Source organism: Geotrypetes seraphini, chromosome 11 (genome assembly GCF_902459505.1).
Source record: "Geotrypetes seraphini chromosome 11, aGeoSer1.1, whole genome shotgun sequence".
In the NCBI taxonomy this organism is placed as follows: Eukaryota; Metazoa; Chordata; class Amphibia; order Gymnophiona; family Dermophiidae; genus Geotrypetes; species Geotrypetes seraphini.
In genome coordinates, this window is record NC_047094.1 from 107,207,734 (window position 1) to 107,222,227 (window position 14,494).

Here is a 14,494-nt window from a genome sequence, read left to right on the forward strand (position 1 = left end):
TCACTGCCCTCTGTGCTCTTTCTATCCAATGTGCACCCTCTCTCTCTCTCTCTCTTCCATATGGCATCTTCCCTCTTTCTATGCTCCTTCCATAAACTATCCCGTGCCCCTTCTCTTCTTTGTACATGATTGATTTCAACTCTGTCACCTCTCTGTTTTTCTCTCTCTGTCTCCACCCCCTCCCCTATGCTCTGGCATCTCTCTCTTCTCCTTTCTTTCCTTCCCACCTCACAGTCTGGCATCATCCCTTCCCTGATTCCCAGCATCTCTCTCCTTTCCTTTTCTTCCATCTCTCCCTCCCGCTCCATGCTCTGACATCTCCTCCTTCCTTTTCCCTTGATCTGGCATACCTTCCTCCTTCTCTCCATGCCCTGGCATCTCTTCTTCCCTCCAAGCCCTGGCATCTCCTTTCATTCCCTCCAGTTGGATACAGCAACACTCTCCCCAATTCTCTCCCCTCTGCTCCCTTTCCTCCTTCTGTCACCCAAGGCCTGGTGTCCTGAACTTCATCGGGCAGCAGCAGCATTCACAATTCACTGCTGTTGCCCGCTTCAGGCCTTCCTCTCTGTCGGGTCCTGTCTTCATGAAAACAGGAAGTAGGCAGGACCCGGCAGAGAGGAAGGCCTGAAGCCGGCAACAGCAGTGAATTGTAAAAGCGTAATGGCATCAGGCCTTGGAGCACCGAGGCAGACCGCTTCTCCCCCCTCCCAGCCGAACCCCCGCTGACCCTCATATCTCTCCCCCCCCAAATGAACCTTTCCGACCCTCCCAGCGAGAGCAGCAAACCTCCCTCCAGTAGCGTCGGCTGCTTCACGGCTTTCTCCTGCCGGTGAAGCGTCAATGATGACATCAGTGATGCGGCAGAGGGAGGAGAAAGCCGCGAAGCAGCCGACGCTTCTGGAGGGAGGATTGCTGCTCTCAATGGGAGGGTGGGAGCACTATAGGGACTGGGCTGGCTGTGCACCCCCCATAAGGCTGCACTCGGGGCGGACCACCCCCCCCTGCCCCTCCCTTGGTACCCCACTGGAGCCATGAAACTTCAAAGTTATTCCACACTTTTTATTTTTGTTTCAATAATATGAAGTGAAAGGAAAAGTATCAAGAAAAGTGTGGAATAACTTGTTAGTTTCATGGCTCCACATCATTCTCTTCTTGGTTAGGCTGAGAACTTTTCAGCGGCCCCTCGTATTGTGATGTCATAATGCCTCATTCCACCAATGCCTAAGAGCCAACCTCATTGGTGATATCACAATGGCTTGGTTTCCCTATACTTGTGTCCATTTACTAGATGCATTTGCCTTATTGAAATGAAAAGTATCAAGAAAACTTGTACAAGTTTGATTGTGAGGGGGGAGGGGAGGGTAAATTTATTGTTACATATTGTATAAGGTATTGATTATATGATAAGAAAGGGTGAGAAGGGTGGGAGATAAGAGCATATTATTTGTACCATTGATGATTATTAAGTGTTATATTTATTGTTAATTTGTTTGGATATATTGTTACACTTATTGTAAATTTGAAAATGAATAAAGAATTTAAAAAAAAAAAAAACTTGTACATTTCATAGCTCCACATCATTCTTGGTTGGGCTGAGAACTTTTCAGCAGCCCCTCATAGATCATTTTTGTAGAAGTTCGTCTGTACAAGCCCAGAAATATGCATAAGCCTTTAGCACGGGTAATGGTGCTATTATTTTTAACACACCATTTTCACTAAAATGTTATCTGTGAAAGGAATGTTGACTGAGCACAATAATTGCTACCATCCTTTGCTGAATTGGCGGGGACCAGTTGGGGGTTTTATTTTATCATTAATGCTATCGCTTCTGGACAAACAAGCAAGATGTTTGTCTGAAGGATCAAATGGTTTCATCATGGGGAAAGAATTTGCAGTAGTCGGATCTCATTTCTCTGCTCTCACTTATTAACCAGCTTCTAAAAATTGTGTCTTCAAGGTTTATTTAAAATTTCTTATACCGCTTAATCCAAAATTCAAAGCGGTATACAATAAAATCCATTATCAGCATTGAATTGTGGCAATCATACAAATAATTTTTGGGCTTTCCGCCTTCCTCTATTCACAGTGTTTGGTTCAATTTTATCAACATTTTTTAAAGAAATACACAACAGACTAGGCATTTGCCCATGCTACATCCATCTATATGTGTCTCGCAGACTTTCCAATCGGTGCCACACTAAATCCAGCGCCCCAGCCGGAAGGCACTCAGAAGTGCGCGGAGGCCCATCTGGCCGCAACCTGCTTCGGTGGAAGGATCCAGGAGGTTTGGGGAGAGGAGGAGAGACACTGGCCAGGAGGAGAGTCATTTGCGCCGGCTGACTTCCTACACGACGTGCCTCTCGCCGCGAGAGGCTCACCCTGTAGGCAGTCAGCCGGCGTGGATGACTCTCTTCCTCACTAGTGTGTCGCCTTGCTGATTTGTGCGCTTACATTAATTGTTTAACAAGTCAGTCAGTGCTGATAATTGGCAATTAACATCTAATAATTGATGCTAATTGGCACTGATTAATTGATGCTAATTGGCACTGATTAGAAGTTATGCGCACTGAGGAATATGAGGAGAATTAATATAATAGTATCCTAGATTACGGAATGACTCAAGGTTCATAATTATGAACCAAGAATCATTATCCTTTATATTTCTTGAATTTACTTTATTAGAAAATAGCAAGATAACTCCCCATTAATGTGGGCTTGAAAGGAGCTTTGTATGTATGATTTGATTATGTATTGTTTTATGTGATTTTCCTTTTTCTTCTGTATCTTTGGATATTGTAAAGTATTCAAAATTATAAATTAAAAAAAAAAAAAAAAGAAGTTATGCGCACAACTTTGTAGGCTACAAACAGAACAAAAAACTCTCAGCAGAAATATTTAGAACTACCAAACACACCAGAGCAGTACTGCTTTCATAGCAAAATGAGAGAAAAAGCCTCACCACCATCCATCCATCACAGGCAGAAAAAACTTTTGTCGCTATAAGCAGGCACCCTCTGCAAAATATACTTAGGTTTAGTTTCAAAACAAGAGGAACAACGTGTTTCTAGTCCGTGCACAATAAGGCAGCGCATGAAATTATCTGTCACAAGCCAGCCTACAATCGTTTCGCAGCCTAAACGCTACTTCCTCAGGGCCATCCTTGTGCAAACAGCACCACACCAGTTCAGTGTGCAAATCCCATGTGTCCCACGAAGACACAACTTTGTAGATGCATTCTATAAAATCTATTTCTTTGCACAGTTAGATTTTTCTGGAGTTCTGCAGGACAGAAATTAAATTCCTGTGTTTAGTTTATACACCTGTGGGTTCCACTGACCTGAATTCACAAGCTATCCAAATTGGAACCCAGTCGACCGCTGAGACCTGGGACAAGCGGAAAAGTGGCTCCGATTTCACCCAAATTATTTCAGACACGTACGACAGTTAGCCCAAACCATCCCAAAAACTTTCATCCCCTTCTTTCCTGCCATGCTCTCCCGCCTTCCCCCTTTTCTCTTTCACAAGGGCCACTCTATATGAACAGGTTCACTGTATCTGTTGCAAGCATGCAGCATTCAACAGAAGCAAAGTTTCTTATTAACTGAAACGTAGTGTTATCATTGTGATGCCATCTCTTTTTTTTTTTTTTTTTTTTTTTTTTTGGGGGGGGGAGGTTGTCACAGAAGAAAAGAACTGCCAAATGAGATCACTTATTACTAAACGGATAACATCTTTCCCCGAGTATGAAACTCCAATCTGACTACTCAGAGGTGACTTCGGTGTCTTTCAAACCTCTGCCTAGTTCTTTCCGTGCTCGGTATTTCCTTTTTGGATGCCGTTATTGTGGTCACGCTGTAGGCTAAGGCTTTCAGTGCTATGCTTACTGCTCCTCCTCGCTTCAAAGAAAAAAAAAAGGCATTGGTGAAGAAAGGTGATATGATCAGACCACATCACATAATATTACACATATCACATAAATATGGGTGAATTGTAGCATGAAACAAAGATAGAGCGATAAGATTGGGTGAACATCAGCTTGCTAGAAAAACCGTTCACCTAATGCCTTTTCTCTTTCCCTCCCGAGTCCATTTATCCCACAAGTCAAAGGAAATGCTTGTGAATTAAGGGTAAAACAACATTTTTAGGGAAACACTTTTTCAGATCATGCCGTTTTCAGTTGCTCTATTACTCTAAATAAGATCAGCAAGGTGATTTTTTAATCATACTCATTTTTCATTCCGCTCTATCCCCCCAATTCTGTATATGGAGCCTTAAGTTGTGCGTGCAAATTGGTGCACACAGCCAATTTGCACAGACAACTTAATCAGTGGCGCAGCGAGGGCAGGAGGCATCTGGGGTGGTGGCAACCCCCCTTCAACCTCTTCTCCCCTCCCCCCTCCTAGGCGCATGCTCCCCTTCCCTTCCTTCGTATCTGTCTAGCTCCCCAGAGCGAGCAGCATCTCTAATTTGCTGCCTGCGTCAGCTCTCCCTCTGACATCACTTCCCGGTCGCAGGACCCAGAAGTAATGTCAGAGGGGAGCAGGTTGGAGCTGCTTCTCGCTGGCAAAGAACTAGAGGTGCGATGGCGTGGAATTGAAGGTAGGTGCGCGGCAGGGGAAGGAGTGAATGGGCAGAGAGGAGGAGAGGGGCCAGCGCCCTCACCGAGATGGTACCCAGGGTGTTCTGCCCCCCAATTGAATTTAATTGATTCTAATTGAGCTAATCAGTGCTAATGATTGGCAATTAACACCTCATAATTGATTGGCACTAATTAAGTTACGTGCACAATTTGGAATGTGCGATTCTATAAAAAGTATGCACCTTCTAGTGGATGAATATGAATAGGGGGTGTAGTCAACAGAGGGGTTTGGGCAGATTATGGGCACTCCTAGAAGTTGAGTGCATTGTTATTAAATATGATGCATCAAAACAACAAAAAGATTGTTGAACAGGAGATCGGATGTACTAGTTTGTAGTTTAATAAGCGTCCAGATAACTTAAAAACAATCCACAAAGGATGTCCGGTATACAGATATAATTGACCTACAAGAAAAAAATCAAAATATGTATAAAATACAAATGACCCAACATGAGCTGTGTTTCAGAAAAATAAAAATGGGGTCTTCTAGGGCAGTGTTTCTCAACACAGGGTACGCAGACCACTTGGGGGTACGCGGCCTGGCCTCCACCACCGGGGATCCCTCCCTGCCCACCCCCACTGAAGCCGCTGTTGGGGATCCCTCCCTGTCTGCCCATCTGCTGCACCACTCCCCACCCCCGAAGCCGACCCCGTTACTTCATTGGAGCTGGACTAACTCCCTCCTCCCCCAGCAACACTCCATGCAGGGACCCGGGCAGCGACTCACACGCTGCATAGCTGAGCCAGAACCTTCTCTCCATCATCACAATTGACATCAGAGGGAAGGCTTGTGGGCCAGCCACGTTCAGAGTGCAAATCGCTGCACGCGCCGTTCCTGCACGTAGTTGCTGCTAGGGGAGGATGGTTGATGGTCAGGGGGCTTCCAGTTGGCAGAAGCAACGCCTTCTCACTCTTACCCCTCACTACTCCAGCCTCAAAATGGCCACCGTGATCTGTAGAGGCAATTCCTGGAGGCTGAATGTTAACAGAAATATGTCTAATCGAATTGCTTTTTGTGTTGGTCCTACACATTCTGCATAAATTTCATAACCAGAAATCGGCACATTTTGCGGTCCTTTTATTAAGGTGTGCGCTAAATGCGAAGGCATCCATTATATTATATGGGCACCTAAAGATTAGCACACGCTAAATCGGTTAGCACACCTTACTAAAAGGACCCCTTTGTGAGAAAGAATAACATACATATTGTATTATGAGCTCATTAAATATGTGCACTTAAATTATGGTTTTAGCTCTGTTCTTTCTATCTGATGCATGGTTGAATATGATTATACTCCACATGCTTTTTGACCGTTATTTCTGCACATAAGAAAAATAAATATAGCTTGGCTATGGACCTTTTAGGTGTATCACAATTACAAAATATTTTGCTCTTTTCAACACTCTGTTGTTGATGCTTAGCAAAAAAAAATTTCTGATCCTTTGGACTTCCTACTCAATCAGAACCAGCTTTTGTTTGTGCTTTGGCACCGAGAGCCTTCATTAACAATTAGTGGCCTCTACCTACCACAGCCACTACAGTAAATCTTTGACCAGAGGCCAACACATTGTGCTTTGTTCCAAATCCTAGTGCATGTGCACTCTGAATCTGGCCACTAGGTGATGCTGTTCCACAATGAGTAGATCTGCCTCACCTCCAGCTGCTATGCTAACCCATGGAGCAGAAACTGGACATGGGAAATGAACATTGATCTTCTAGCTGTATGACAGTGCACAGACCTACTGCTGGTTCTCACCTTTTGTTCACATTTATAAAACAACCGCACAATCACCTTTTATGCTTTCAGGAAGGCAAGGATTCAGCTACTGACAGGTGGGCCATTTACATCCCTTTTCTAGTTTTAAGGGGAAGGGAAGGGGATTTGATATACCACCTTTCTGTGGTTACATTCAAAGCTAGTTTACATATTATCTACAGATACTTATTTTGTTCTTGGAGCAATGGAGGATTAAATGACTTGCCCAGCACCATAAGGGACTGCAGAGGGAACTGAATCTGGCTCCGCTGGTTCTCAGACCACTGCACAAGGCATTAAATTACAAGCTAATTTTAACAGGGCTCCGAAGATGCTCTTTTGGAAAGATTGCAGGGTTTTGTCTTATTTATTTCATTTCAATTTGCCTTGGCATCAGCAAGAGCACCTGCAGATCCTGGAAGTGGGAACCCTCCATAGCTTAGGAGGGAGTTTTGTTTATGCCTTAATGAAGACGTTCACCCAAGGCAGTGTACGCAGATAGGGAGGCCTCTTACTAAGGTGCGCTAGCCGATTTGGCGCACGCAAAATGTAAACACGCCCATTGTATTCTACGGATGCGCTAAATCGGCCAGTGCGCCTTAGTAAATGACCCCCATAGAGTTTACCTAAAAGTGACAATTTTGTTAACTGCATAACAATAATAAAAATGATCAGCAATAAGAGCATAAATACGGTAAATTAAAACAGCGAATTGGAACCTAATAACAGGAGCGACATGAAACCGTATCAGACATAGACACATTTAACAGCACATCAGGACAACTATGTAACAGAAATCTGCTTTCGTGTACCAAGGGAGGGCGGTAGGGCCGGCAGAGAGAGAGAGTGCGTGGAGCGGTCACAGGGCTGTGGTCCAATGCATGCGGCCGTTGGCTCTGCTGGCCCCTGCTCCCTCTAATGCCAATTCCTGCTCCAGGTCAGGGGATCAGCAGAGCAGACGGCCACGCACCCTCCCAACTGCCTGGAGGAAGGGGATTGCTCCACTCCAGGTGGCCGCCATGCCAGGTGCACTGCTGGGTAAATGTCAGCACAATACAATTGATACCATAATAGATTAGATTAGATAATAGACAGCATGGAAGAACATTCAAATAATATATATGTTTACCCGCCACACACACACACACACACACTTGTAGCAGTAGTGGCATAGCCAGGGTAGGATGCACCCAGGGTGGTGGTGCCTCCCACGCCCTCCTCTACCCCATCTGCTCCTTTCACGCGCCCCTCTACTTCTTCCTGCCCCCCACTCCACACTCATTTTCTCCCTTACCCCATCGTAACACTGTAAATCTTTGCCAGCATTGGGTTTCCCTCTGACATCACTTCCTGGCCCCATGACCCAGAACTGATTCAGAGGGAAACCAGGCCAGCGTGAGCAACAGGCAGGAGAAGTTGCTCACACTGGCGAAGATCTACAGAGGTACGGGGTGGGGGGGAGAAGGATGGTGTGAGCGTGGCGGGGCAGGGCAGAGAGGTGCCCCTGTTGCGACGGCGCCTGGGGTGGTCTGCCACTGTGTAGCAGTGATGTCTAGGGTAACTGCAAAGGACTGACAGCTACATTGCGCCCTGAGCGTAACGCAATAACATGCAAAGGAGACAAGAATCATGTATAAAATCAGTAAGACAGGGAGGTGCACAATTAACGTTCCACAGTCATCTGCATGCAGGGTGTAAACACGGATGACTTGTAGCTTTTCCACAGAAAAATAACACCTCACCCACAATTCAATGATACAGCAACCACGAGACTATTTAAATTCTCTAAATTATGGTGGCGGCATTCTGCTCTCCAGTTGTGCATAAGTGTGAGTTGAAAGTCAAGAAACTTACATGACAAAAGTTACAATTTCTTTGTGTGGCCATAATGAGATTATTTATAGTAGATGGAGGCAACATGGTAGGGAAGATTAAAGGTTTTGATAATAGAAGAAAAGCAGAAGCTTAGGACCTGTGAGTTTTTCCTAACAGCAGTGACTCTCAGGACAGGATTAATCACCCAAGCAACCATGAAAACTTCAAGATGGTTTGTAAACCTCCATGCAGTGGCCATAAAGCATATTCCTCCCTGGGTAGCCATCCCTATGGTCAGGCTCCAAAAATCCTTAAAAGAGGAGGTCAATCAAAATTCAATTCTACTGTCCTTCTGTAATCAACTACTTAAATACAGAAAAAACAAAAGTCTTCTTGGCAAGCCCCAAGGACAAAATTACCAGAACATCATTAAAATTAAATGGCCACGACTACCAAATCTCCAAAATCATAAAAATACTGAGTATCACACTGGACACACACCTAACCATGGTAGACCACACAAGCTTTTGTATACTCTGGAAACTAAGGACCCTCAAAAAATACTTTGATGCTACGTCCTTTAGGCTACTGGTGCAGTCTCTGATCCTATCGACGCTAGACTACTGCAACTTTGTTTACCTAGGTATCCCAAAAAAAACAGTACAAAAATTAAAAATAGTGCAAAACACAGCAGTTTGTCTGATCTTCGGATTGAGGAAAAACGACCACATTACCCCTTACTACAAAAAGTTGCACTGGCTGCCAATGGAGGCGCGCATTCTGTTCAAATTTGCCTGCATTTGTTTCAAGCAGGTCTGGGGTCTAGCGCCTTCCTACCTGCTACCACACTTCATATTTCACAACCCCATAAGATCAACCAGAAACCGAAACATATTCACTTACCCAAAAATCACAGGCTGCAAATACAAATCCTTTCTGGACAGGACTTTCAAGTTCCAAGCAGGCAGACAGCAGTCCTGGCTGGACAACTACATAAACAGAGCCAGTTTGACCTACGGCGCATTCCGAAAATCAATCAAAAACATTCTGTTGGACAAATTCGTCTCCTAAACAGAAGCCTCCAAATGATATATTCTCCCCCTCTCTACCTCGATGTAATTTTGCTGTTTTATTTTTACTGTTCCTTTACCTAATTCTTATGTTACCCTCTCTTCTTACATCCTGTATCTCGCTGATTGTCCAGCCTTTGAATGTGAACCGCCTAGAAGTCTTTCGACTATGGTGGTATAGAAGAATAAAGTTATTATTATATTAATCAATTCCAAAATAAAATATTGGGAATGACTCCCAAGGTCTGGGTCCAATGTAATGGAATATGTTACCAGAAGAAATCAGATAACTATTTTAGATTCAGAAGGGCTTTGAAAACTTGACCTCCTCTTTTAATAAGGTGCGCTAACGCGTCTATAGACTAACTTGCATGCATTAGGGTTTAGCACGCGCTAATCGGTTAGCGCACCTTAGTAAAAGAGGGCCTTGGTTGCTTACCAAGGCCCTCTTTTCCTAAGCCGCGGTAGAGGTTTCCAGCTTAGCTCTGACGCTGCTCCGACGCTCATAGGAATTCTATGAGCATCGGAGAATTTAGCGCTCCGGGCCATATAGAAATCTCTACTGCAGCTTAGTAAAGGGGGTGGGGCCAAATATTTGATTAATCATTGATACAATTCTCAAAGTTATTTTTGGTTATTGTTTTTTTTTAAGACAATTTAATGATTGGATATGATTTTATCGTGTTTTATTGTCATACAGAATTATAACGTTCTTTTTTTGTATTAATAATAGTTATCGGATTCTTGTTTACTGTATTCCACCTTGAACTTTGTGGTTCGATGGCATATAAGGCCTTCTTTTATGAAGTTACATTAGGCTTTTTTATCGCTGGTTGCGGCAGTATTAGCGCCGACACTCGTAGGAATTCTATGAGGATCGGAGCTTTTCCTGTCCCATCCGGTTTTTTTTTAAAAAAAGCCTTACGCAGCTTCATAAAAGAGGGGTGGTAAATGAACTAAATTAAAATAAATTTAGGATAATCTAAAAACAAGTGCATGTAATAGGGTGCTGGTAGTTGACATTTTAATATACAGTATTGTCTTGTAGGGTTGGTGGTTTTGCATTGTAGTAATATTTCACTGCTGATATTTAAGCAGAAGAAAATATCACTGAGAGATAATCCCATTTTCTGAATCTTTTGAAAATAGCTCTTAACTTCCTAGTAGGTATTAGATTCAAGCAAAGCATTTTCTCTCCTACATATATACACCCACTTGGCTTATTAATATTGTAATGAATCAAGGCAGATGTTTTCTGAGAGCAGCAGATGTTTCGTGGGGTGGGATAGGAGTGTGGTCTGGCAAAGCCCACAATAGGCCACAAAGACTGCGGATAACTCCTTTGTCTTAGTCCATAGCAAGCTCTGCAAACCGGCTTCTCTCCCAGGTTCCAAGCTCAGAACAAAAATGAACAATATATTTGAGATTGTTAAAGGTCTGCATTCTTTGACAAAGTGTTATACAAAATGGTGAAGCTCTTATGGTGCTCTGAAAACAAACATACCGGTATGTGTTTATTCTGGAATAAAAGATCTTATTTTGATTCATTTAAAGGAGGGGCCAGAATAGAATGTGGAGGGGTTGGTTGTTTTTTGGTTTGTTTGTTTTTTTTTGCAAACCTTTGCATTCTAACTTCCATGTTCTTTTATCTTCACAGGCAAAAATATCTTGGTGCCAAACATAGGGGTCCTTAGAGTGGTTTTTGCCATTGCCTTCTCCGGTGCAGTGTGTGGCTTCACTATGTTGCTGTTGGCCAACATGTGGCCCTTTGGCCTACAGCACCTGGCATTTCCAGGTGGTCTGCCATCCAGGTACTACCCAGGCCTGACCCTGTTTAGCTTCCAGTAGTAAGAGCAGGCTTACTCAGGGCAGCCAGGCTGTAGGCTAGATTTCATATTCTGCAACTTAAAATTCAGCAAACAAATCTGGGCGCATTCCGATTTGTGCGCAACTTAAGTAGTTAAAAAGCCATTCATCACCGATAATTGCCGAATAACAAGCAATTATTGGCACTAATTAGAATACCCGCACACAAATTTCTAAGTATATTCTATAAAGTGGCATGCACAAATTCTAGTGTTTGGATCTCAAAAGGGGGCTTCGCCAGGTGAGGAGCCCAGATGGGTCATGGGCATGCCTTAAAGGCAGGCGCACTGATATAGAACACGCCTGATCCATGCAAAATGTAGGCGCGGACATTTATGTCAGGTTTTCATTGGTGTACATGACAATGCCTAATTTTAGTCACATGGACGGGCGCTTTGAGTATTCTGTAAACTGCGCCTAATTCCGCAAGCAGTTTATATAATTCTACTAAGCAAAGATGTTTTAGGTGGCATAATAGAACCTGGGCCTTGGTGAATAAATTGGCACCTTGCAGTAGGTGTGTCTGAAGTGGAGGCGTGGCATAATGGTTAGAGCAGCTGCCTCAGTGCCCTGAGGCTGTAAGTTCATTTCCCCCTGCAGCTCCTTGTGACTGTGAGCAAATCACTTAACACTTTATTGCCCTGTGTAAATCACACAATATATCAAGTCCTATAGGCAGCAGAACAGTATTTGGTTTGGGGGAGGGCAGTGGCGTACCTAGCATGTGTGACACCCGGGGCCCATCATTTTTTGACACCCCCCCATCTGTACAAAAAACATGATTTTTAGTAACAAGCCACACGTCACACATGAGTACCTAGGAAAAGGCAGCATTTTACATACTGCAGTGAGAAGTACAACAGCAATACACCCATTGTAAAACTAAACAAGCCAGACTAGTACAGATCAATCCTGCAGTCAATTCTAACAAAAAACCATGTCTTTCGAACACACAGAACACAGAAAACACCTTTGCCTAGTATGGAATGTCATCACAAACTTACCCTTTTACACAACTGTAGTGTGGATTTTAGCCACGGTAGTAACAGCTCTGATGCTCATAGAATTCCGAGCATCAGAGCTGCTACCACCACGGCTAGTGCTAAAAAACGCTCCACAGTTTTGTAAAGGGGGGATAAAATAGAAATACATAGACAAAGGTTAAATTGAATCAGCAAGAAGCTGGACTCTGCATACAATGCAATACCAGAGAAACAGTGACACATGTCTCCTAAAGCAATAAATAAATAGAAAACTTTTGTTCTACCTTTGTCTTCTCTGGTTTCTGCTTTCCTCATCTTCTTGTTACTCTCTTCCTTCCATCCATTGTTTGCCATCTCTCTGCCCCTATATGGCATCTTCTCTCCTTCTATGTCCCTTCCAGAAACTCTATGCTTCCCCCTTCCATCTGTCCTTTCACCCCCATTGGTCTGGTATCTGTCTCCTTTCCTTCCCCCCTGCTCTGGCATCTCTCTCTCCGCTCCCTTCCTCCTGTTCTTCCCTGGTCTTCCTTCTCAATTTATTTTCTGCCTCTGTCTAAATTCTTTTTTACTATTCAGGCCTCAATTTCCCTCTTTCACTGTGTCTACCTATAGCTTGCCACCTCTTTCCCTCACCCCTTCCAATAACTAACTCTATCCTCTTCCCTCAATCCTGCATGTGCCCTTTTTTTCTTTCTCCTCCCTACTTCCTTCCAGCATCTGCTCCCCCTTTCCCTCACACTTCCATTCAGCACCTGTCCTTCCTCTTCCCCACACTTCCATTCAGTGTCTGTTTTCCTCTCTCTACCCCTTCCATCTACTCTTCACCCTCTATCGTGCCCCTTCCATTCACTGCCCTCTGTGCTCTTTCTATCCAGTGTGCACCCTCTCTCTCTCTTCCATATGGCATCTTCCCTCTTTCTATGCTCCTTCCATAAATATCCATCCTGTGCCCCTTCTCTCCTTTCTACATGACTGATTTCAACTCTGTCACCTCCCCGTTTTTCTCTCTCTGTCACCACCCCCTCCCTATGCTCTGGCATCTCTCTTCTCCTTTCTTTCCTTCCCACCTCAAGGTCTGGCATCATCCCTTCCCTGATTCCCAACATCTCTCTCCTTTCCTTTTCTTCCATCTCTCCCTCCCCCTCCATGCTCTGACATCTCCTCCTTCCTTTCCCCCTTCCTTTTCCCTTGATCTGGCATACCTTCCTCTTTCCCTCCATGCCCTGGCATCTCTTCTTCCCTCCAAGCCCTGGCATCTCCTTTCATTCCCTCCAGTTGGGTACAGCAACACTCTCCCCAGTTCTCTCCCCCTCTGCTCCCTTTCCTCCTTCTGTCACCCAAGGCCTGGTGTCCTGAACTTCATCAGGCAGCAGCAGCATTCACAATTCACTGCTGTTGCCGGCTTCAGGCCTTCCTCTCTGTTGGGTCCTATCTTCATGAAAACAGGAAGTAGGCATGATCCGGCAGAGAGGAAGGCCTGAAGCCGGCAACAGCAGCGAATTGTAAAAGCTGCTGCTGCCCGAAGAAGGTAACGGCGCCAGGCCTTGGAGCACCGAGGCAGACTGCTTCTCCCCCCTCCCAGCCGAACCCCTGCTGACCCTCCTATCTCTCCCCCCCAAGTGAACCTTTCCGACCCTCCCAGCGAGAGCAGCAAACCTCCCTCCAGTAGCGTCGGCTGCTTTGCAGCTTTCTCCTGCCGGTGAAGCATTACTGATGACATCATCAGTGACGCGGCAGAGGGAGGAGAAAGCCGCGAAACAGCCGACGTTACTGGAGGGAGGTTTGCTGCTCTCGCTGGGAGGGTGGGAGCGCAATAGGGACCGGGCCGGCTGTGCACCCCCCCGTAAGGCTGCACCCAGGGCGGACCGCCCCCTCTGCCTCCCCACTGGGCTAGGGGACTAAAGATTTACATGCTAATCCTGTGCTAATCAGCGCATGGAAATGTAGATGCGCTAACAGATTAGCATAGAAATGTCCACTCTCCATCCCTCAGACACGCCCCCTTAACCAAAAAATATAAAATATTTGTTAGTGCATAGGTAACATGCTCACATGTGAAATTCCTTCAAGATGCTTGAACACGCTCCGCAGGGAGCCCTTTTAAGCTGCGGTAAACCCATGCTGGTGCTTACTGTGGCTTAGCAAAAGATCCCTAATTTTTTTAAGGTGCCCAGACATACTGAAAATATCAGAATGAATGCACATTCTTTCTGGTAAAACCAGAGGGCATAATTTGAGGGTAAGGGGTGGTAGACTCAAGAACAATGTAAGAAAATTCTTTTTTACAGAGAGGGTGGTGGATGCCTAGAATGCGCTCCCGAGAGAGATGGTGGAGGGAAACCAGTGATGGAGTTTAAAAAAAAA